This window comes from Herpailurus yagouaroundi, unplaced genomic scaffold (genome assembly GCF_014898765.1).
Source record: "Herpailurus yagouaroundi ecotype Mexico unplaced genomic scaffold, PumYag 28, whole genome shotgun sequence".
Taxonomy (NCBI): domain Eukaryota; kingdom Metazoa; phylum Chordata; class Mammalia; order Carnivora; family Felidae; genus Herpailurus; species Herpailurus yagouaroundi.
Genome location: NW_024412376.1, coordinates 165,125,729 through 165,148,112, shown reverse-complemented (window position 1 = coordinate 165,148,112; position 22,384 = coordinate 165,125,729). Strand labels below are relative to the sequence as shown.

The 22,384-nt window shown below is 58.6% G+C and overlaps 1 protein-coding gene and 1 long non-coding RNA gene across 2 annotated transcripts in view; both read right to left on the bottom strand.

Annotated features, from left to right (window-relative positions):
- The window catches only part of SORCS2 (sortilin related VPS10 domain containing receptor 2), a 276,069-nt gene that overhangs the window by 146,978 nt on the left and 106,707 nt on the right, over positions 1-22,384 (bottom strand). The window lies entirely within an intron of this gene.
- On the bottom strand, positions 1,127-15,114 carry LOC121038798 (uncharacterized). The gene is made up of 2 exons (XR_005794514.1): positions 14,868-15,114; positions 1,127-1,872 (listed from the first exon to the last, which is right to left on the bottom strand). It is a non-coding gene; the product is annotated as an uncharacterized LOC121038798 (long non-coding RNA).

Below are 22,384 nucleotides of genomic sequence, written 5' to 3'. Positions count from 1 at the left end.
CTCCTTCTCTCTCACACTCCCCGCGTGGCTCTGCCCAGCGGGCCTTCCCCACTCCTGTCTGGGGTTTCCTTCTCCGAGCCTTGCATGAACACAACGCCTCTGGCCCCCCTGCTTTGTGACCCACTAGGGGGCTCACGGAGCGGCCGTTCTGGGGCGTCCCCACGTGTCGAGGTGACCAACGAGGCCTTTTCGCGTCTGGCCTCCAGGGTCCCACTGAGTCCCCTTGGGTGAGCCTCGCCTCTCTGAGCCTCGGCTTCCTCCTCTGCACGGCGGGGACACGACGTCACGGGGAGGCCAGGAGATGTGGGATGTGGCACCGACCGGGAGCAGCGCCGGGCCACGGAAGTGCGGGCACGCCTCTCCAGGAGGACCCCAGCGAGGGCTCTGCGCGTGGCACCTGGCTGTCAGCTCAGAGGCAGGGAGGTAACGGAGGGGCTGGGGCTTCCCGGGGAGGAAACGGCCGGCCGGCCGCGCTCACCTCCCCGGCTCCTGCCCGTGCTGGCCCGAGATGCAGCAGGGAGCTGGTGTGAGCGCTTCGGAAGGCTGTGGTGCCGATGGCCTGGTGCTCCCCCAACGCTCTGATGAAGGATGCGTCCATTCACTCGCCCGGTATTTACCGAAAGCCTCCCGCATGCTGGGGACGGCCCTGTGTCCCCCAGGCACAGCAACGCAAAAAGTCATCGTTCCCACCGCTCAAAAGCTAATAACCCACTAATACAAAACCGAGAGCACTTAAGGAAAGCATTTGCTGAGCACTGACTGTTTAAGGAACCACACCGTGTGAGTTTTCACGGTCTCCTCTCCTCTCAGCCTCGGGCCACCCAGGGAAGGAGACAGAATGATCTCCGTTTCGTAGATGGGCACACGGCCTCGGCCGTGGGACTTGGCAGTGTCCGGGCCTCAGCCAGACATTCGGAGGGCAGAGGCGGAGGCCGGGTGTGGGCTGCCCCACGGCCCACACCGCGCCCGGCCACAGCCTGGCCGCCAAGGTCTCAGAGGCGCAGGGGGACAACGGGGGTCTCGTTCCCCGCCAAGAAGCATCCTCCCTGTATTGTCCCCTGGCAGGCTACCTTGTGCTAACGCGAAAGCACTTGGAAAAAAAAAGCAAGAGAGAAACACGTTATCGAATAAATTAACCTGACACTTTGTTTCATAAAGGAATTTCTAACAAGTACCATTTCACTGGAATTCGGTTGTTTACAGTTTAGCCAAATGGTTCCCACTTGCGTTGCTTAGCGATTGTCATAAAACAACCAGGCTCTCATATTGCCACAGTTACGTAAATGGCTGGACCGTTTTGGAGCCTGGAACACGGAAGTGCCCACAGGTAGACAGCACTGTTTATGGGTCTGCGCTCATGTGGGGACAGGGAATACATGTGCTCTGCGTAAGCTAGACCTTGTAGTACCGAACCCTCCAGCCAAGCTCTGCATTCTAGGCGGTGAGTCTCCCGTCAGCGGGAGGATGTAACGGGAGGCAGATGGTGTCTGTCTCCCTTCCAACCCGGAGTTCTGGGGGGGCGTGCTTCTCCTCTCAGTCGGCAGTGATGTCCATCTAACCGGAAGGGAAGGACCCAAGTTGCAGAGAAGATAATTCCCCAGAAGACTTTGCTCAGCCTGAGAGCAGGGAGACATTCTGGCCAGTGGGGAGCGGTGCAGGGTAGACACAATGAGGGACAGGGTGGGGGTCACCTCCCGTACCTGCTGTTGTAGCAGAATTGCCCCAGGCAGGTCACTTCCCCCCCTGAGACTGTGTGTCCTTGTTGAGAAAATGGAAATAAGGAGGAAGGCTCCACTAGGGACTGTTGTCCGTGGTGTTGACTGCTACATTCCCTAAGGGCAGGCCCTGACTCAGCAACTGTTTGCATAATCCCTGAAAAGAGGGATGAGAAGGAGCCCTGGGCGTCCAAGCCTGCCCTGCGTGGGCTCCCCTCTCTCTCCTCCCCACCCTGTAGTCTCATCCCTCACCACCCCCCGCCCCACCAATGCAGAAGTAAGGGCACCCACCCACGGCGTCCTGTTACTCTAGACCAGAGTTGGCAAACTGCCATTTGCTGGATGGATCTCGCCCGTGGCCCATTCTGGCTGGGGAACTGACTAAGAATTCTTTTCACGTTTCTAAAGAGTTGTGTATTGGGTCAGATAGTGCCCCCTAAAGTTCATGTCTCTTCTGCATCCTGAGCATGTGATCTTATTTGGAGATCCGGTCTTTGCAACGGGACTGGTTAAGATGTGGTCACAGTGGAGCAGGGTGGCTCTACTCCACCGGCTGGCTGTGTCCTTACAGGAACAGGCGAACGTGGACGCAGAGACACGCAGAGAAGCTGTGCGATGTCAGGGGCGGGGACTGAGAGACGTGGCCACAAGCCAGGGTTTGCTGACCCCGCCAGGAGCTGGAAGAGGCAGGGAGACTCTCCTGCTGGAGCCTTGAGGAAGAGAGCGTGCCTGATTTCAGACGCCTGACCTCCTCCCCAACACCATCAGGGGGTGACCAAGCACTGTTAATAGTTAGTGACAATCGACCAGAATCGATAGTTAACTCTAATTAATCGGTGATCATTCACTCGATGCCTGCTCCCACGCTAGGTTGTCACTCCATGGGGCAGGGGCTAAGCCACCAGTACCCACCAGAGTGCCTCGTGCGGATCAGTTAAGTCCCGTAGGAACAGTTGTTGCGTGAAGGAGTGAATGAATGAATGAACCGAATTTCAAGAGCTCCGTGTGCGCGGTTCTAGCCCTGGGTTCCCGCCTGGCCTCAGATCCACGTGGCGCTCCAGCTCCGGGCCCCCGTGGCCCTATGTGACCACATCAAACCAGGGAGGGTTTGCCCAAAATGGCATGAGGCCCCCACTCTGACCCAGGCCCCCACAAGGAGGAGCTGCCGTGGGCGCCCAGAGGAGGTGTTAGTGGACACGAGCTGTTACTTTGGGAGACGCCTGGGCCAGGGCTGGGGGTGGGGGTGCAGCTGGAACTGCCCAAGGCAATCGGGGGGCTTTGGGGACAAGCTGACATTCCACTGCTCATGGGGGGAGCAGGGAAGAAGGCAAGAGGTAGAAAGAGTCCGTGTTCAAGTGTAGGGACTGTCCCCCCACCGGCCGCCGCCTGTTAGTTACCACCCCCAACACCAACTCCGTCTTGCTTTCCGAAGCCACTAACTAGAATTCTCTACTTGCGTCTTGCACGGCAAACCTCAATTTCTCTGACTATCAAAGCAGCATTTTCACCCACACCAGCCTCCGTGGGTAGGGAAAAACGGTCCAACTCTCAGAGATTACCAACATGCTAATGGCCTCATTATCCCGTCGTAAAAGGACCCAGCTCCAGAGAAGAATGAAATGTGCAAACACTTCTCCCCTCTGCAGCAGGCGCGGGCGGCACGGAAGATGACGGGGGCTGGGGACGGGGGTTGGTCTTGGGGGCACAGCGGTCGTGGCGGCCAGGCCACGCGTGCCCAGAGCTCCCTCGCCCCCGCCATGGGTCCTCAGTGTCCTTTGCACTTGGCTGCAAGTGCGGGAGAGCCCTGCCCCTGTGTTCTCTCCCTCGCTCTTCCCTAGGGGGCACTGGGAAAGCACCCGGCCAGGCCACCAGGGAGGGGAGACAGCCCCCGTCTGACAACAGCAGAGGCGGTCTTCTTTCTTCCCACCCACCACCCTGCCTCCAGCCAAAGAATTCCCCAGAAATCACCTTCCAGGTGAAAATCGATGCCTCACTGTCTCCACCTCCATCCCGTTAATAATGGCATGTTCTTCGTGGCTCCTTGCCCAAGGTGGATAAATAGAGACCGCCAAAGCCGGGACAGTCTGCCTGAGGCTCCCCACCCCGGCCATCGTGGATAGGGATGAGTGAAACAGCACAAGCAGATCAATGCAGGTAATTACAAGCCATGCTGGTGGCTCGGTGGCCAGCATCTTTCCTGTTCAAAGCCACAAGGATGGGAGCACCTGTCAGACTATTTCGTGTCCCTGGAAGTCCGGCCTCGGAAGCAGCCTCCCTGCCCTCGGCTCGGCGGGCACGTCCCCGACATACATCTAAAGGACCCTTCCGGTCAGTCTTGCACCTGTTCCCAGACAGAATGGCCGGGAACTAAGCCCCACCTCCGTAGCCCTCTGGGCCGCTGCGGCAGGGCCACGGGCCATACCTCCTGACCACAGACGGTGATGGACGCTTGTGAGAGGGCACTGGGTACAAGCTGCTGGGCTAAGCCCTTGCGGGGCAGCCGGTCCGTCTCCTGTGACCGCCTGAAGGGAGGGGACTCGCGTCATCCGCATGTGATAGGCGAGGAGACTGAGGCACAGGACGGACAGGAGGTACCCAAGACTGCACAGCAGGCACGAACTCAGGACCCTCGTACTGAGCCACTCTCTGTGGCCCCTCAGCCCCAGCCAGAGGAGCTGCTCAGGGATCAGAGCGCCCGGTGCAGGTGGGGGTCGTCCAATCCAGGCCTCTGCGGACGCCATCATCGGGGCCCCTGCCTGTCCAAGAGTGCCCACCCCACCCCACCCCACCCCACCCCCAGGGCCTGGCCTCCACGAAGTCCTGCGTGGTTCCTCAGCGGCCAGGGCTCCAGCAACTTCTGGGCATGGCTGTCCTCTGTCTGTCCCTTCCAGGTCCCCACGTCACCGCTGGTCCCTACGGTGGCACAGGGTGTCCTCCAGACCGTCCACAGCCTCCTTCACTTTAATCCAGCTCCACACGGCCTGGCCAGGTCCTGGCTATCTCACCGGAGCCAGGGATGAACCAGGCCTGGCTGGGTCTGTATGGGGTTCATGGGGCTGCGGGAGGAGGCCCCTACAAAGACCATGGGAGCATGGGGCACTGTGTGGGCACCGGGACCACAAGCCCTCCTGGAGAATGTCCTGCGAGCCGGGTTTGAAAGGCAGCGCCGAGGAGAAGGGGGGAGGCCCCTCCAGACAGAGGGAGCCTCTGCCTGGGAGAGTGAGGGCCGAGGGCAGGGCACCCCAGAGACCCCTTGGCCTTCAGTGTTACCGGAAAAGCGAAAGACAGAGGGATACATGGCTCAGATGTAGAGCGGCCAGGATAAGTGACATCGGGAGCTGAGGAGGAGCGACATTTAGTGGGTCAGGGCTGCAGGAGGGTGGGTCGGAGGAGCAGGGAAAGGCCCTTGGGATTAGGCCATGGGGAGGGGCCAGCACAGCCCGCACAGGGACCTCAGGGGGTGGGCTCCAGGGGGGAAGCCAGAGGCCCCAGGACGGGCATCGTTTGGCAGGGGAGTCCGAGCGGGCATGCAAGCCGGCCTCCCGGGCAAGACCCGTAGCTGCCCAGCATGAGTGCCAGCCGGCAGGGTGGACAGCGGGCACAGGCTGGGCACCGCCATTAGGTTAGCCCGTGCCCTCACAGCACTGTCAAATGCCCAGGGTCACGGCGCCAGGCCGGGGGAGCTGGGACCTCCCTGTGGCTCTCAGGCTCCTTCTCCTGTTGACTCACCTGGGGCTTCCTCAGCCTAAAGCGCTGGTTCTGTCTGGGGGTGGCCTGGCTCCCACGGGCACTGGCCATGTTTGGACACATCGTTGGAAGTCACGACTGCGGGGGCGGGGTGCTGTTGGCACCCAGAGTGCAGAAGCCAGGGATGCAGCCTACAGTGCACAGGAGAGCCCCCTCCCCACACCACAGACCTGCGCAGCCCCGAATGTCCACGACGTCACGGTGGAGAAAGCCTGGCGCAAAGAAATCTGGTTCCCGAATGCACTCGCTCGTCTGTCCGTCTCCCGTTTCAGGGTTCCTGTCGCTTGGCCGGCTGACAAAGGAGGGATCACGGCGTCCAAGACGGCCCTGGGGAGGTGGTAGGCAGGCGCCGTCCTTCGCCAGCACCCACTCCGCACGGGCGGATGCACGGACGGCATATTCCGGAGCCGGGTTGCGTGACTTCAAGCTCCTGGGCGTATCCATGCTCGGGAGGCCTGGGAGGCTTGGCTTTGCTGTGGAGCTGATCTGGCCGGACCCCAGCCCCATTTCTCATGCTTTCCCGCGTCTACAGGAAAGTCCCTCCACCTCTCTGAGCCTCATTTTCCTCATCTGCAAAATGGGCGCTGCGCCGTGAAATGTGCTAATGGATACAAAGCGCTTAGAGCTCAGGACGAGGCGGACGGTGGTTGGTCTTTACCTGGATTCCAGCCTCCGTGTTCCCAGCGAGGTTATCGCGGGGGGTGGGGGTGCCTCACACAGGCTGCCCCTGTGTGTGAGGGGCATCCGCGTCCCGCAGAGCATCTGAGGGACCCCGTGTGCGTTTCTCAGCAGCATCTGGAAAGCACACGGCTTCCAGTGGCTCATACGTAGGAGAACAGACCCCTCTTCAAGGTTCTTGACCCAGGAAAAGCGCTTGGTAAGTATTCGTCGGATGAACAGGTGATTATCCGTCCGATAACAGAATCTAGCCCAGAGCAGTTAATCCGACTCATAGTCTCCACACTTGGTGATTAATCTCCATCTACTTAATAAGTGTGATAAAGAGAACGAGCCCTCGCACGGCCTATAAAACCCAAAGAAGCATTCACAGCCTTTGCTACTCTTCCGTCATCTGGATCCCACGAGACCCAGAATAGCGTCACCGGCCCCAATTTACAGATGAAGTCATGGAGGCTCAGAGACAGGAACACTTTGCGCCTCACCCCACCCCTCCCCCTCCACCCCTGCAAAGGGGCGATGAACCTGAGATCATTGTGAGAGGGAGGAAGAGAGAACGGCCCCCGGGCACTTTCTAGCAAAGGTGACCAATTAGTTATCGATTGGTTGGCTGGTTGGCCTGAATGAATGAACGGCTGTAAGGATATAAGTGAGAAGGTTAACATACAGTTTCAAGTCCCTGGGAGTCCTTTGGAAGCACGATTTACTTGTAAACCATTGGGAAATCCGTGCCAGACGGTTCTTATCCGCTCGTGGGTCCCCCCCCCGCCATGCTGAGCCAGACTCACACGGAGCATCGCCCCCGGGGGCTGCCGAGCACCTTTCCTTCTGGTCCGCCTTCCACCGATCCTTCGCCCTCCCCATGCATTACCTGGGGCCCTCACCTGAGAAGCTTCTTACCCAATCCCTTCCCGCACAGACAAGGCGGATTAAACTGCCCCCTCCTCTGTGTCCCCAGGGGAAGCGTTTGCCTTGTGGCAACGGCCCTAGTTTGTGACATTTGCACACCTGTCTCCCCACTGAGCAGAGAGTGCCTGGGTGGGTACCTGGCCCAGGTGGAACGGGAAGAAGGGTAGATGGAAGGGAGGGAACACAGGCAGGTGGCCGGATGGGTGGACGGGTAGACAGCACATTCTGGAGCCTCGCTGGCTGCATGCTTTCGAGCATATCTAGAGTTTTCTTGTCAGCACTGGGCCCGTGTCCTCTGCCTTTGCACAGCGTCTAGTTCAGCCCCCGTGAGTGACGGGACCAACACCCCTTCTCTTCCTGCTTCCGCGTGCCCTCGGCCAGAAGCCCTCTGTGCCCAGGTTCTAGCTGACAAGTGCAGCAGGATTGGGTGCGGCCCAGCCCCTCGTCTGAGCCCCTCACTCACGGGGCCACAAGCCTGAGCCCCACCGGGATGCCTCACGGCGCTCCGTCCCACAAACCCACTCTGCCCCCATCACCTCCCCCTCCAGGGGGAGAGCCCCATTCTTCCTCCCCATTCCCGAAGGCCAACCATCACAGGGCAGACCTCTGTCACCCCTCACCTGGACGGCAGGGGGTCCCCGGCTGGATCCCCTCCCACCTCACCATGTAGACCTTCTGAAATACAACCCTTCATTCTCTGTCGTAACCCCTGTGCTAGCTTGCTTCCCATACCCCTCGGGAGTCAAACGTTAAGCTGTTAGTGGGGTGCGTGATACATGAGCTGTTTCCAGGACCCCCGACCCAGCCCCCCTGCGAATGACACTCTTTCTCATCTATTTCTTTTGCATATTCCCCACCAGGGCTCTGCCTCAGCTGCCTGCCACCACGCTGGCTTTCCGCACAAGCGTCTCCGGCCCCTGGACCTTTGCACCTGCTATCTCCTCCCCGCTCTTTCACCTACGCGACTCAGACTTTCAGACTTAGGCTGGAGTGCCACCTTTGCGGGGAAAATGTCCCACGACCCTCTCCTGAGTGACTGGTAAAGCTACGCGTTCCCCTGACGCCTGGTGCATTTCCTCTGCCCAATCTGTTTGGCGTGGTGGCATGTTTCCTCAGGGGACCGGGAGCGTGCATGGCATCTGTTTCGCCCCCCTCTCTATCTCCAACACTAAACAGTTGCTCGGGTGAGAGGAAACTGGGTGCCGCTCCCCAAATGTCGATGCCGGGGGAAGATCGGCCCGGGCCCTGCTGGACAGACTGCTGCGGACCCTCCTTCCCCACTTGACCGTGCGGCTCACGGAAGTGTGCAGGAGTCGTGCTGGGCCACCTTGGGAGCGGCCTCCGCCAGGAAGTGTCATCGGCATGCTGGCCGTGCTAAGTCACTCGCAGACAATTTCGAAGCGGACTGCACCCAACCACTCCTTGGGAAAGCGGCCATTAAAGCGAGACAGTTTAATAGTGATCTCCTCACGCAGCCACAGGTTCTGGAAGGATCCATCTCATGCAATTACCATCACTTTCATACACGGGGATGTTTACCCCAAAGAGGTCCTTGGAGGTCACCTGCGTGTATGAGATCTGAACTCAGGCTTCCTGGAGAGGCCCAACAAGGACGCCCACCTGGACGGAGCCTCTCCCCGCTTCCCGGAGTGCTTCGCCAAGGGAACCGCCATCTGAGCGGAGGGTTCCAGGCAGGCAAGGGCGGTGACGACTTCCGTGCATTTTCACCTGAGCCTCATGCCACAGCTCCCCGAAATCTCACCTCGTGTCCCTCGCACCTGTCCCCCACACCTGTCCCCCACACCCTCACACCGGTACGTTTATGTCGCCGTGCTTTCTCGGGCACCCCTGCCCTACCACCTATCCTTCCTGCTTTCCTCTGCGCGGCCAGCTCAGCCAGCAGTGTTTCTCTCAGCGACATGTCCCTCCTCTGGGTTTCCACGAACCTCTGCAAATCCCTACATCAGCATTTAACTTAAAATCTTTGTGTCTCTGCCAGGTGTCCAAAGTGCCCTGGGGAATCCACAAGCCATGTATAAGCAGTCAAGTTGTTCTGCCTTCTCGTCAAAATTTGATCTCTGCCTCGTTGAAGAAATCCTTCCTTATAACGAGGTCATAAAACTATTTTCCGGCTTTGTCTCCTAAAAGTTGTGTGGCTTTGCCTTTCACACGTAAGTGTTTAATCCACTGGGAATGGAACGCTATGCGGTGGGGGACAGGGGTTCAGGCTCATTTATCTTCAAGGGAGTCACCAGTTGCCCTGGTGCCATTTAAAAGGTCCCTCCCCTTCCCAGCGACCAGCCATGCCTGAAGTCCCCGCATGCATCTGGGTCTGTCTCCGGGCACTTGATTTGGTCCCGCTGGTCAGTCTGTCTTTGCCAGGTATGCCGATCAGCGTAATAATTCTTGCTGTGTTTCTGGTAAAGCAAAGCACCCAACGCGTTCTTCAGTATTTTTCGTCCTTGCTCTTTAATACGAATTTTCAAATCAGCGCATCAAGTTCAAACCGAAACAAAACAACCCCAATCCTACTGGTGTTGAAGGTAGAGAACTGCATTGTCTGCAGATCGATTTGAAAAGAATGGACTTCTCTGCCAAGTTGACTTCCTCACTCGCCCATTAACACAGTACGTTCTGCATTTACTGGCATCTCCTTAAATGCGTCTCCATAACATTTAATGATTCTGTTTATTAAAAAAAGTGCCATCTTCCCACGTCCACATATTCTAAGTATTCTACCTCTAACCACTTCAAAGGTGTTTGCTAAATTTACCTTGGGACCTGGAACCTTAAGTGACGTATTTAGCACCAGAGTCACCGCCTAGGAAAACTACTCTTGGAGACGGGGTGGGACCGGGTGGGTCAGCGTGGAGAGGACGTGATGGGGGGGGGGGTTCCCTCTCATAACCCCTGAAATAACAGCATGCTGTCACCCACTCGTGTGCTCTCCAACTGCTGCATGGACCCACCCACTCACAGTGACAAACAGCCTTCATACTTTGTTTTGCAAAGCAGTCTGGGCTCAATGCGTTCAACCCTCCGGCATCGGGAGCATACGGCAGGTGAGAACCTCCGGGGTATTTTTTAACAGGGGCAATCCCTGTCTGGTGCCCACTGTCCGGTTCCTTCCTCTCCAGGACGTCGAGTGTTCCCCTCAGGACATCAGGGGCAAGAAGTGGACCTCTACTCTATGGTCATGAGTGGTTTGTGTCTAATACTTGTGACCCTGTTCTAGAAACTTCCTTGCTGTTTCGTGTGCTTGTGTGTTTGGCCGCATGGCTCCAGTGCACAGGAATGAACCGAACGGGATTGAACGAAAGGTCATCCAAGGTTACCTTAAAATGCTCTTCGACTTACATTTTTCCAACAAGGAACATAAAGTGCTGTCTTTGGACTTCCCTCTATGTGTAGAGAGGAGTCCAGAAGCTTCTTCCCCAGCTTCATCCGCCTCTGCCCTGTCTCTCAACATCATAGTCTTTATATTCACAGTAACCAACATTTCAAGGTGAGTTTTCCTTTCCAAAGAGTTATTTTTGACCCGTGCGTTTGGTTTCCATCCATTTTTCAACAACAACCCCTACTGAAGCTGCATCTGGGACACGCCTGCCCCCAGTCCTCCCCGTCAGCTTCTGCACCAGACCTTATCCTCCACCCCAGCACCGAGCAAAATCCATTTCTCTGCTGCCACAACACCTTTTCAAGGCATTGTCTTTCAAGACAGGTACCTGGCCATATAGATTGGGATGTTCTGCTTTCTGAAGATCTTCCCACGTTCCTGGAAACAACAAACAGCAGCCGCGTTGGATGTAAAACTCCGAGATCCTATCTTCCCCACACTTGTGTGCAGACCCCAAAGTCTCCTTTAGTATTTCGAAACGTGACACTGAAAACACGTCTGTACTGGCCTGACTCTCCTCCCTTTACAAATCGTTTTTCTTTTCTGAGATAGATCACCAGCTCCTTTTCCCATCACGAGTAAAGAAAGAAAATCCAGAATGTGAGTTCAGCTTCCGGAGGGCCCCTCTGCCATCTGGTGAGCGGGACCCGCTTTGACACTGGTTGTGGCTCGGCCGCCCCCGGTTCTGGTCTGGAATCGCCCGGGCTCTCGGGCGGGCTGGCTCCCTCTGTTTCCGGCCGGCACCTTCCTTCTCACCCACCCCGTCTGTGAGAACGCCCCGGGTTCGCCCTCGCCCCATGGATGCACTCCCCCCGCGGTTCTGCCGTCTCCGGCTTCCACGGTGGCTTTCGGCCCTGTCGCCGACACTTCTGGGGTCTTGCACCTGTGCCGGGCCCCACCAGCCCCCTGCTGCTTCCCTTGTTCTCTCAGGGAGCTGTATTCCATCACTATCCTCTCCTTCCTCCTCGCCTCCTTCCTTCACCCACTGCTGGGGGACCGCACACCCGTCTCCCCGCCCTATGGGCTGTAGGGACTAGGCATTTGGAGTGGCTGGAGTGGGGAGAAAAGTCAGTTTGTTGCCCCTGGGAACAGGGTGCCTTCACGGAGATGCCCACCCGACCGGGTAGTTCATGGACGGTCTTCCCGGCCCCTCGGGGGAGGCAGGGCTGCTGTCTCTCACAAGCCCCCGACCCAGTGGGAAGTCTCCCTTCCCGGCATGGGCTCGGCCTCCGGCAGCTTATCTTTGCTGCGTTGTCACAGTGTCTCGGGAACCCTGGGAGCCTTGGGGGCAGGGCTGACACCGGCGGGTCCCACAGGGGAGCCCTGTCCCGCGGCCCTCGCTGTCTGGGTCCCAGCACAGGAACCACCTGTGGCTCCGGAAAAATGCTGGTGCCCCGTGGCCCAGAGACACCGTCCTGGGAATCGTCATCTTCCAAGCAACGGCACGGAAAACCGGGTCAACTCTGAGGTCAGAAACCCAAGAAGCAAAGCTGCAGAGGACCCTTAGGGCGCCACCTGCCCCCTCTCAAGTGGGTCCTCGCTCTCGGGGAGAGAAGGTGTTTACGCCCTTCCTAATGAGGGAGATGGCCACGTTTTATTAAAAGTGTGGCAGGACTGTGGAGGACACGGAATGGCTGATTTCTATGGGACAAATAACTATTTAATTGCTCTGTAATGACATGACAATTAGAATTCGGATCGTGGCCCTGTCCTTAGGTATCTGTTTATGGGCGCGCCTGCCACTGTTAGGAACGGCACGGGTTGTGAAGCGGGCAACTCTCACCATTACAGAGCGTAATTACCCGTGTAATTATTCTCTTATACCCAAGTAATTACATGCCGGTATTATCTGTGTATTACAATTTATTCACATCCCTAATCACAGCCTCCTTTTGCAAACCGGGACCCGGCCAGGAGGCACTCATCAGTTTTTTGAAAATGACATAAAAGTCATCTGACGAAAAGCTCGGCTTCCAGGCCGCCTGCGTTCACCGCCCCCCAGACGGAAGGCGAAGGGCTGGGCGAGGGGGCTGGGAAGCCACACCTGACACCGAGGTCACGAGGGCAAGCCCACCCAGCCGGGTCGTGAGGCCTGAGACACCACCTGTGGGCGCTGTCCCCACTCGGAGGGCTCCTTGCCACCGTGTTCCGTGGGCAGGGGCCTCTCTGCGTGCCGCCACCCTCGGGCCCAGCACGTGTGACCTCCCTGTGTCAGGACCACCCGGTTCTTCTCGTCTGTCTCCCCTTCTGGACTCGGAGCCTTGTGACGGCAGGACCCTCCAAGGGTCTTATTTCTATGGCTAGCACCAAGGGGTGAATGCCACACCAGAGGGGGGGCTTCTGTGCACCTGCCAAACCAGCCAGGAGGGACAGGCCCCGTGGAGATCCGGCCAGAGAACACCAACTTATTACAAAGAAGGGTGGGGAGAGCACGAGTTCGTGCTCAATGACCCAGAGCAGCCATATCCAAGCTACTTTCCCTTAAGAACAGCAATCACATTTCTTGGGCGCTCGTCCAGCGTTTCTTTGCAAGGCAGGCAAAAAGCAATCAGTGGGGGTGACCACAGCTTCCAGGAACCAAGCGGCCGGAAAGAGAGGCCACGTCGCCGGTAGTCAACTGTTACTGCAACCCAAGAAGCACAACTTAGTAGATGCTTCACGCAGAAGAGGGGCGGCATGAACGCAGGGTGTGGTCGCGGGCTTGTGGTCCTGGGTGGAAACAACAGGCTGACACCCAGCCTGCAGCCGCGTCCCCACCGGGTGGCCCCGGCCGGGCCTCTTGTGGCACCAGCACCTCGGCCTGGACAAGCGAGGACCGCCTGCAGCCTGGGAGGCGCAGGCCAGACTTCTCGTGGTCCGCCAGGCAGGCACACGGGCCTCGCCAGGCTGCAAAAGGAAGAGGCCAGAAAAACGAATGAATGAAGGAGTGAACGAGTGAATGAAAAAAGGAGGCGCCCAGAGACTCTGAGCAACAGGGAGGGTAGCAAAGGCTCAGACCTCCTGATGGTTCATCAACGCCCCAACTCCGGGGTGGGGGGTGGGGTCTCATGTCTGTGGTCTTTGCTTCTCTGCAGACCCTCAAAGCCTCCTCGGGAGAAGGGGCGGGGGGGGGGGTGACATTGGCTGGGACCCTGCTGCGAGGTCCCTCTCCCCCCACGGTGCCCTGAAGTCTCAGAAGTGTTGGGGGCAGGTGACAGCAAGCTCCAGGAGTGGGGGTTGGTTTCCTAGTACCGCTGTAACAAATTACCACAAGTTTATTGGCTTAAAACAACACTAACGCAGGGGCGCCTGGTGTGGTTTAGTCTGTTAAGCGTCCGACTTTGGCTCAGATCATGATTTCACCATTTGTGGGTTCGAGCCCCGCATTGGGCTCTGGGGTAACAGCTCGGAGCCTGGAGCCTGCTTCGGATTCTGTGTCTCCCTCTCTCTCTGCCCCTCCCCTGCTCTCTCTCTCTCTCTCTCTCTCTCTCAAAAATAAACATTAAAAAAATTAAAAAACAAAGAAACCAAACCAACCAAACAAAAAAACACTAACGTGCTATCTTGCAGTCCTGGACGTCGGAGTCTGCAATGAATCTCACGAGTCTAAAATCAAAGTGTAGGCCGGGCTGGTTGCTTCCAGAAGCTCCAGGGGAGAATCTGTCCCCTTGTGTTTTCCAGCTCCTAGAGGTGCCTGCCTTCCTTGGCTGGTGGCCCCTCCTCTGTCTCCAGAGCAGGCAGTGCAACGACTTCGACTTTTCTCTCCTTCAGACCCTCCCACCTCCCTCTTTTAAGGAGCCCTGGGATCACACGGGATAGCCCAGGAGAAGCTCCCCATCTCAGGATCCCTAACTTCCTCCCATCTGTGCTGGTAACACGCACAGGTTCCGGGGCTCAGGACACGGAGGCCCCGCGTTATTCAGCACACCGCAGTGCGTGAGCACCAACACAGCCCCCGAGCACCCAAGCCTCCTACCATCCGCCACGGTTCACAGAGGGGAGCAAAAGGCCCAGAGAAGTCACACCACAGGCTCAGGGACACGCCGGCTAGTAAACTGGAGAGCTGGGTTTGAACTAGGACCCCTGGACCTCCCAAACCTGTCTCTGATTCACCACCACCCAGCTGTCCCGTCGACAGATGGACAAAGGCGCTCGGACACGTGGACGTTTTGCTTCCCCCGTGTGGTGAAGGGTGTGCGATCACTCAGCACCCACCGCCCTATATTTCCCTCTTACACAATATCCAACCCCCTGGGCGGACAGTCCCCTTGCAACTACCCATCAAGATTTCTGCCTTCACAAGGGCAAGTTCAGGATCTGCCTGAGACACAAGGGTGGGCGTCACCGGGGTTCCTGTTCCAGCAGCCGTGCGGCTCGCAAGGTCCCTGCAGCCCCCCCTGCTTCCTGCCCTTCGCCAACCGTCCTCTTGTTCCAGATTCTACCTGACAGTTTTCCAGTGAAGACCCCCTTGGCTGCTGCTGGCCTGCGGTGGTTTCTGTTGATGGCCACCAAAGCCCCTCGGCTGCAGCCCACCGTACTTTAACCGCAGCCACGTAAAGCAGTGGCGCTGGAGAATCCGGATTTCCTTTGGCAGGTGCGGAAGCCGAGGCCCAGGGAAAGTGCCATCCTCTCCAGACAGCCCAGCAAGCCAGGGCGGGGCGGGGCCGGGGCGGGGCCGGGGCGGGGCCGGGGGCGGGGCGAGGGGCGGGGCGGGGCTGGCCCAGAAGGCAGGTCCCCATGGCCCCCAGGCCAGCTCGCCTTCCGACCCTTCGGACACAGTCCACAGCTGTTCACAGTGAGAGCATCACTGTGGTCGGGGATCCAACATTTTCAGCCTCGGCTGCTCAAAGTGCCAACAGACCCGCACAAGAAACACAAATGCGGCAGCTCCCCGTGGCTGTCAAAAAAGAGCGGCTGTGGCGCATTGCCTGCAGGCCCTCCCCAGCCCCGGGCAAACCGTGCCCCGGTGGATTGGTCTGTAGGGACGTGAGATTCATTCCTCTCCAGGAGCAAATACTGGAGTTCCTCTTGCTCTCCCCGAACCCATCCCGCCAACCTGGGCGGCTTCCACAAGCCCTGCGGCCGTGAGCTGATGAGGTAGGTTCTGGTCGACTCACAGCTGCCTGGGGGCCCCACCTACTGCTTCAGGAAAGGAGCCCATGACCCCTGCCCAGCCGATGGGAGCCCTCCCTTGGATCTGCATAGGTCTGTGCAGCACCTATGGGGGGCGGGGGGAGGACCCCACTCCTTCTGAGATCAGGAAGCATCGGGTGTGTCTGCGATTCCCAGAGGTCAGCTTTCCAGCCCAACAGCAAAAACGTGCCTGAGATTGAAGCCAAGACATAGGAGGGTCCAGCTGAGAGATGGGGGAAGAGACACTGTCCCGTGTCACCTGTAGAGGCCCTGGATCGAGCTGTGCCTGAAGGAAGCTTCCCCTGATCGTCACGGTGACGTGAGCCAATCTGTTCCGCTTCCCGTCTGAGTGGTAGACGTTGCTTTTAATCCAAGGAGTCCTGGCTAACATAGCATGGGGTGTGAGGGTGGGTTTACTCAGTGGCTGGTTTGTCAAAGGTAGACAACTAGAACACAGAACATTAGAAATGGAAGGTAGGTGTGATAAACCTACTTCCAACCAGACTAACGAACTCAGAGGGAGGTGAGGTGGCCTGTCCAGCCTCCCCCACTGACCCATGCGAGTACAGGAGACAATACGGTCCCTTGACTTGTGGCCTCCCTGGTATCTGACGATTTCTCCTGGTACAGCCATACCCCTTGGATGAGCCATAGGACTTGCCAAATTCCTGGATGCCAGGGTATTTGTAAGGGAGGGAAGGACAGGGCACGGCCAGCACCTTTTTTATTTATTGTTTTTAATTTGAGAGAGAGAGAGAGAGTACATGCGTGGGGGAGGGGGCAGAGGGGGAGAGACTCTTAAGCAGGCTCCACACTCATGGTGGAGCCCGACACAGGGCTTGATCCCACGACCCCAGGATCGTGACCTGAGCCAAACTCGAGAGTTGGGTGCTTAACCAACTGAGCCACCCAGGCACCCCAGCACCTTTTTAAATTAAAGAATGCAACCGCCAGAGTTTGGGCATAAACCAATGCTAAAAATATACATCCAAAGGACTTTCGGGGACCTCCCTGCGTCTCCCCGTGTTTTCTCCGAACCCCCCAAAGAGCTAGGGCAGCAGGGTGGGTAGAAACCCTCGTCCGCCTGGGGGCCCAGCCCGGCCGCGCCTCCTGCACCACCCAGACCCTGGGAGCTACATCACGTCTCTGAGCCACAGGCAGCTCACGTGTAGGACGAGGACGCCTGTGGCACCCGGCTGCCCTGTGGGTTCAGTGGGTGGCGATCAGTGACATCGGTAACGATGCCATCGGGCACGGAGCCGGCAACGGCCCGGCGCCTGAATCCACACCCAGCACTGTGGACGGCACGTCTCATTCAGCCTTCACAGAAAGCCTGTGACGAAGGCACCCATTTACCAACAAGGCAGAGGGGCTCAGGAAATTTCCGGAGTCCCAGTTCTGCCTCGTGCCAGGACCCGCATCTTCCCCGTGACGCGTGCGACCCGGAGCCGGTGGGACCTTCCACTTGGGACCTCCGCCCGGTGGCGCTGTGGCCAGCACACGCCCGCCCCACTGTCCTCCGTCCAGACTCGGACACCACAGAGCCCCCTCCGTTCGCCAGAGAAGCCCTGCGCCCCCTGTGTTTTTCTGGCCGTGGGGGCAAAAAACAGCACGCTTGCCTCTTCTCCTAGTTCCGAGGTCTGAGTCCAAAATCAGTCTCACTGAGCTACAGTCAAGGTGCGGGCCTGGCTGAAGGTTCCGGGGGACAATCTGTCCCTTGTAGTTTCGTCTCAAGGCCACCTGCATCCCTGGCCCCCCGGCGCCTTCCACGGGCACAGCCGGCAGTGGGGTATCTTTCCGGCCTCCCTCCCTCCCTCTCCCACCCACACCCCCTACTCCTCCCGCCTCCCTCTTACAAGACCGCTGTGGCTACGCTGGGCCCACCGAGTGCTCAGGGACAGCTCCGGTGTCCACGTTCTCCACACACGTCTGCACAGGCCCCTCGGCGCGTGAGGCAACACCCTGGCTCCCGGCTGTGATCTCTGGGGTGTGGTCTGCACACTGTCTTCAAAGGAGCGAATCCAGGGTCTCTCGCCCTCTGCGTTGTGTCAGTTCCCCTGGCCCGAGGCCCAGGAGACCAGCTTTCTGCGAAGCTAGCCCCCTCTGTCTCCCCTCTCCCGCAACGAGTTATGGGCTGTAAGAGAGAGTCATTTGCCACGCATTAGCCGAACTGTCACAGGATCCACTCCATTTCTGAGACAAAAGCCTCCGTACATCAATAGGCCCAATTGAGCCATTTTTCTTCTGGACAGGAGAGGATGCCTGGTTCTCAAGGGGAATGGAGAGCATCGGTGATTGGGGGAAAAAGGCCCATTTAGCCCCGTGCCCGCCTCCCAGTCCCTGGCAGGGCTCTGCTGTCTGGCCGATCTTCCCGCCCGGCAGGGGCTCCCGTGCCTCACGAGTAACAGAGGGTCAGGCCCACCCTGAGTGCTGAGCCAAGGGAGGGGTGAGCCCTAGGGACAGCAGAGGTGTTCCAGGGGCCCCGGCTTCGTTCTAAGAGAGCTGGGGACACTGGGGATCAATGCCCTGCCCCATCTGCCTCCTCTTGCGTGCCGAGGCTGACCCAGAGCTCCAGAATTGGGAAAGAGGACAGGGAGGCCCGTCCCAGGCTGTGGGGGAGTGCCTTCTGAGAGCCCACCCAGGGAATCTCAGGAACACAGGGCTCTCCTGTCCTGCCAGCCCTGACCACTGCCCTGTGGCCACACCAGGGGACTCCTGGGTGTCTCCCCAGGGTGGGGTACATGGGGTGTCCCATCCCGGGCCCTTCACGCCCCACCCCCAGGTCAGCCACCTCCCCAGGGCCCCTCATCCCAGGCAATGGCACCCCACCCACCCACCGCTCATACCAGAAGGCTGGGGGCACCAGCTACCCACAAAAGGTCTTCTGACCCTGTCCCTGCCCCCTGCCACCATATCTCTGCCCACCCAGGCTCAGACTCACCATCTCTCACCTGATGATACCCCACAGGTGTCAGATTCACACAAAGAATGGGTCTACGTCCCGTGGCACATCCAGGGAGAGGTGCCCAATGGGCAGATTGGGTCCTTTCAGGGTCCCAGTCGTGTGCCAGGCACTGTGTCCTGTATGTCACATGCGTTGGCTCTGGACCAGCGGGGCAGGGTCTCTCTAATGCCCACACAGGGGCCAGGCTGAGTCACACATCATCTCACCCCACCCCCCAACCCAGCTGCATGAGGTGCACAATGTTAAAATCCCATGTCACACCTCAGAGAGGTGGGCGGCGGGGGGGATACTGGGATCCTAACCCCTCATAGCCTGGGTCTCCCCACTCTGTGCCCGGCCCCTTTCTCCTGACATTCTTCCACACTGCTGGGGCCTGGGAACAGGCAGCTGGCTGGCCAAAACAAAGAGAAACAAACAAAACTAACCCCTCGCTGCTGAGAACGCTTTCAAACATGCAAACAGATTCCGGGCTTCCCCAGACCCTGGACACGGCATCTGGGGACCCCACAGCAAGACTGATGTGGGGCTGCTGCTCTCCAACCTGCACCTGATTGGCCAGAGGTCACTCGCCAAGGTGCTTTCTGAGCATCGAAGAGGGTTTGCAGTGGCCATGTCCATGGGACCTGGGCTAACCTCAGCTCCCTCTAGAAGGCCCCAAATGAGGACACAAGGCAGGTGTGGGCCAAAAGGTCAGTACTGGAGGGAGTGGAGGCAGGGCTTCCACATCAGGGAGGGGCTTCCACACCAGGGAGGGGAGGGGCCTCCACTCCAGGCAGGGGCGGGGCCTCCACACCAGGGAGGGGCGGGGCCTCCACTCCAGAGAGAGGCGGGGCCTCCACTCCAGGGAGGGGCGGGGCCTCCAGTCTAGAGAGGGGTGGGACTCCACACCAGGGAGGGGCGGGACCTCCACTCCAGGGAGGGGCGGGGCCTCCACTCTAGGGGGCGGGCCTCCACACTGGTTGGGCTCAGAGCTAGAGACTGGTAGGTTGACAGGGTAGTGGCGGGGGGGGGGGGGGGGGAAGCTCTGAGTGGAGGACAGAGGCAGAGAGGGAGACAGAGGCAGCGAGAGAGCTCCTGGAGCCAAATCTGAGACGGATGCAAGAAAGGCTGACCGGTACAGGTACACCAGAAAAGACCCCCGGAGACAAGGGGTGACTTTTGTCCTTTCACACACTGTGACTGCCCGAGGAAGCAGACAAGGCACAGGCTGTAGTAGACTGGGCCTCACCTCGGCCACAGCACGCAGGTGCACCAAGTGGGGCACAGGGGCCAGAGGCAGGCGGCCCTGTCTTTCCCGGTGAGAGCTCTGAGTCCAGAGAGCCTTGGCTGAAGGGCAGCCAGGGTTGGACTCGGCTCCCAGGCCCGCGCCCCCTCCTTTAGGCTTCCCTCCCACTGGAGGGCCACTTTTTTGGCCCCGAGGACAGGCTGTTCCATACGCAGGGGCTCAGAAGTGGCTTTGGCTGTGGAAAGTAGAAAGGGTCGCCTGGGCCTGGGGGCAAATCCTGAGTCGGGTCCCCCCTGCTGGGTGGCAGGTGTGGGGAACCTCGGACCTGTCTGGCCCTGGCCTCCCTGCACAGATCCTTACCTGGCTGAGCTGTCGCAAAGATTCAAGAGAACACACGTGAAGCTCCTTATACCAAAGCTGACCCGTGAGGCTCCTCGGAACTCGGCGTTCTTTATCACCACCAGCACTGCCCCCACCGAGTGGATTGCTTCCGCTCTCAGACACTCGAGTTTCTTGACAAGATTTTGTTTTGCTTCATTTTTCTATCCTGAGTGAAATCCTGGCACATGGCAGTCCCTCGAAACGTCTCAGGTGAGGGAGCAGGTCGGACACACAGATGTACTTACTGATGGGGATCAATACTCGCTTCCCAAATCAGAGACCGTGTGCCTGGTGGGGACGGGGGCACGTGGTTGTGGCTGGGTCAGGGGTCTTGGTGCTTCACCTGGGAGCATTGTCCTGGGTCATCAGGTCGACAAAGGCTTTTCATGGAAAGTGGGCATGTGTGTCATTTCAGTTTTCAAACCAACACTCACGTATCATGGAATAAAATGAACATTCAGGTGAATCTTTAATACAAGCCACGACACTTGAAAGCAATCCCACGCCCCAACCAGCTCCCGCAGGCCATGTCTTGATATCTTCGGCCCACGGCCATGGTGTTCTGTGGCCAAGTTAGAAATACACAGCTATCCAGAACTAAGGTGGGGATTGCAGACAGTAGGGAAGGCCCACAGGGGATGTTTGTGGATGGGGGCGGGGGGCAGAGCCTCAGGTCATTGCCGTGACAGTGGTACAAGGTCCTACCCGTGGGCAGCAAGGCCAGGGAGCTCTGGTTTTACTGCAGGCAAGACAAAACTAAAAGGGAATTTATTTTGTGAGACAGGTTGCAAAGTGGTCTCTTAAGAAGCTATAAAGTGCCGCTTGGCCTGTAATTGTTGCTAAATGCACTCCTAATAGTATTCACATCTTCCTGCAAAGTCTATCCATTACCCTAACAGGAGAGGCAGGAGGCTCTACAAATAAGGGCCAGACTTTCTCCCAGACCAGACTCACTGGAGGACAAATCCTCTCTCCGCGGGAGGCTGACTTTAGCCCCCTTTCTGTTCCTCCCAACAAAACACAGCATGAGAGGTTGTGCCTCAGCCCTCTACTAGACCCTCAAGGTTCTAGAAGGTTAGTGTTGTCTGTCCAGTTCACCTCTGCACCCCCCGTGTCCAGCAAGGGGTCCCCAGCGCACAGTAGGCGTGTAATGTGGATTCGTTGCCTACAAGATGGGAAGGACAAAAGGTCCTCTCTCCCCGGTAGCGAGCGCATGGCCTGGCGCACAGTAGGGCCTCCCTCGACCCACATCTGTCGAGTGGATGGGCGCTGGTGTTGGGAGGGAGCTTGGGGTCCCAGCTGAGGCACAGGATGAACCAAGCGGAGCCGGGGTTCCGCTCACGTGTGTCTCCTTCCCCAGCTGCCATTCTCCCCCTGGGAGGAGAGCACAGGAGTCCAGAACATCCTGCAGGGTGCCTGGGGAGCTCAGGGTAAGACCGAGCGCCCCAGAGCGTCTAGACGACCCAGGCACAGAGAGACACTCGGTACCTTCGTTGCATCAGTGAAAGGGGAATACTCTGCTGCCTGCCGGCAGGATGAACTTGGACGAGTCTCCCAACCTCCCCGAGCCCATTTTCTCGTCGGGATAGTGGAGGTGACGATGTGAAGCCCCAAGTCGTGCGCCCCTCCCCACACATAAACGGGTGTGGCCGACATCTGGTCCTGACCCAGGGCCCGGCGCACCGGGAATGCTCACCGCGGTGTGGCCGCAGAATCAAGAAGCCATGAATGAAGGGACGAGTAATGCAGAGACAGAAGGAAGTTTGCTTTATACGCAGGAGAAATCTCTTTCCAGGAAGGGCACCGCCCCAGCCCCAGGCCCGACCCCCGCATCCACATCTCCTGATATGGCTGAGGGCCCTCTCCTGCAGGGGCGGCTCTGGGGACACAGCACCACCGTGTTCCAGGCCCCGATCTAAGTCGTTCGTATGTATCGGCTCATGTAATCCTCGTTCCCCTGTTACGAGCCTACTTGACAGATGAGGAAACTGAGGCAGGGACAGTGGAAATAACTGCCTGTGGCCCAGAGCATGGGCCTCTGGCTCCCTGCCTCCCAGACCCACGGTCACCTGGAGCCTCCAGTGGGTCGTGCCCTCCCAGAGAGCGGGATATGTCCCCAGCCCCACCCAGTGCCAGTCCCACCTCTTCGGGCAGAGAAGCTGGCATTTCATTGTTTTTAAATGTTCATTTATTTTGAAGAAGAGAGCGAGCAGAGGGGGGGGGGGGGGGGGGGGGTGGGACAGAGCATATGACGC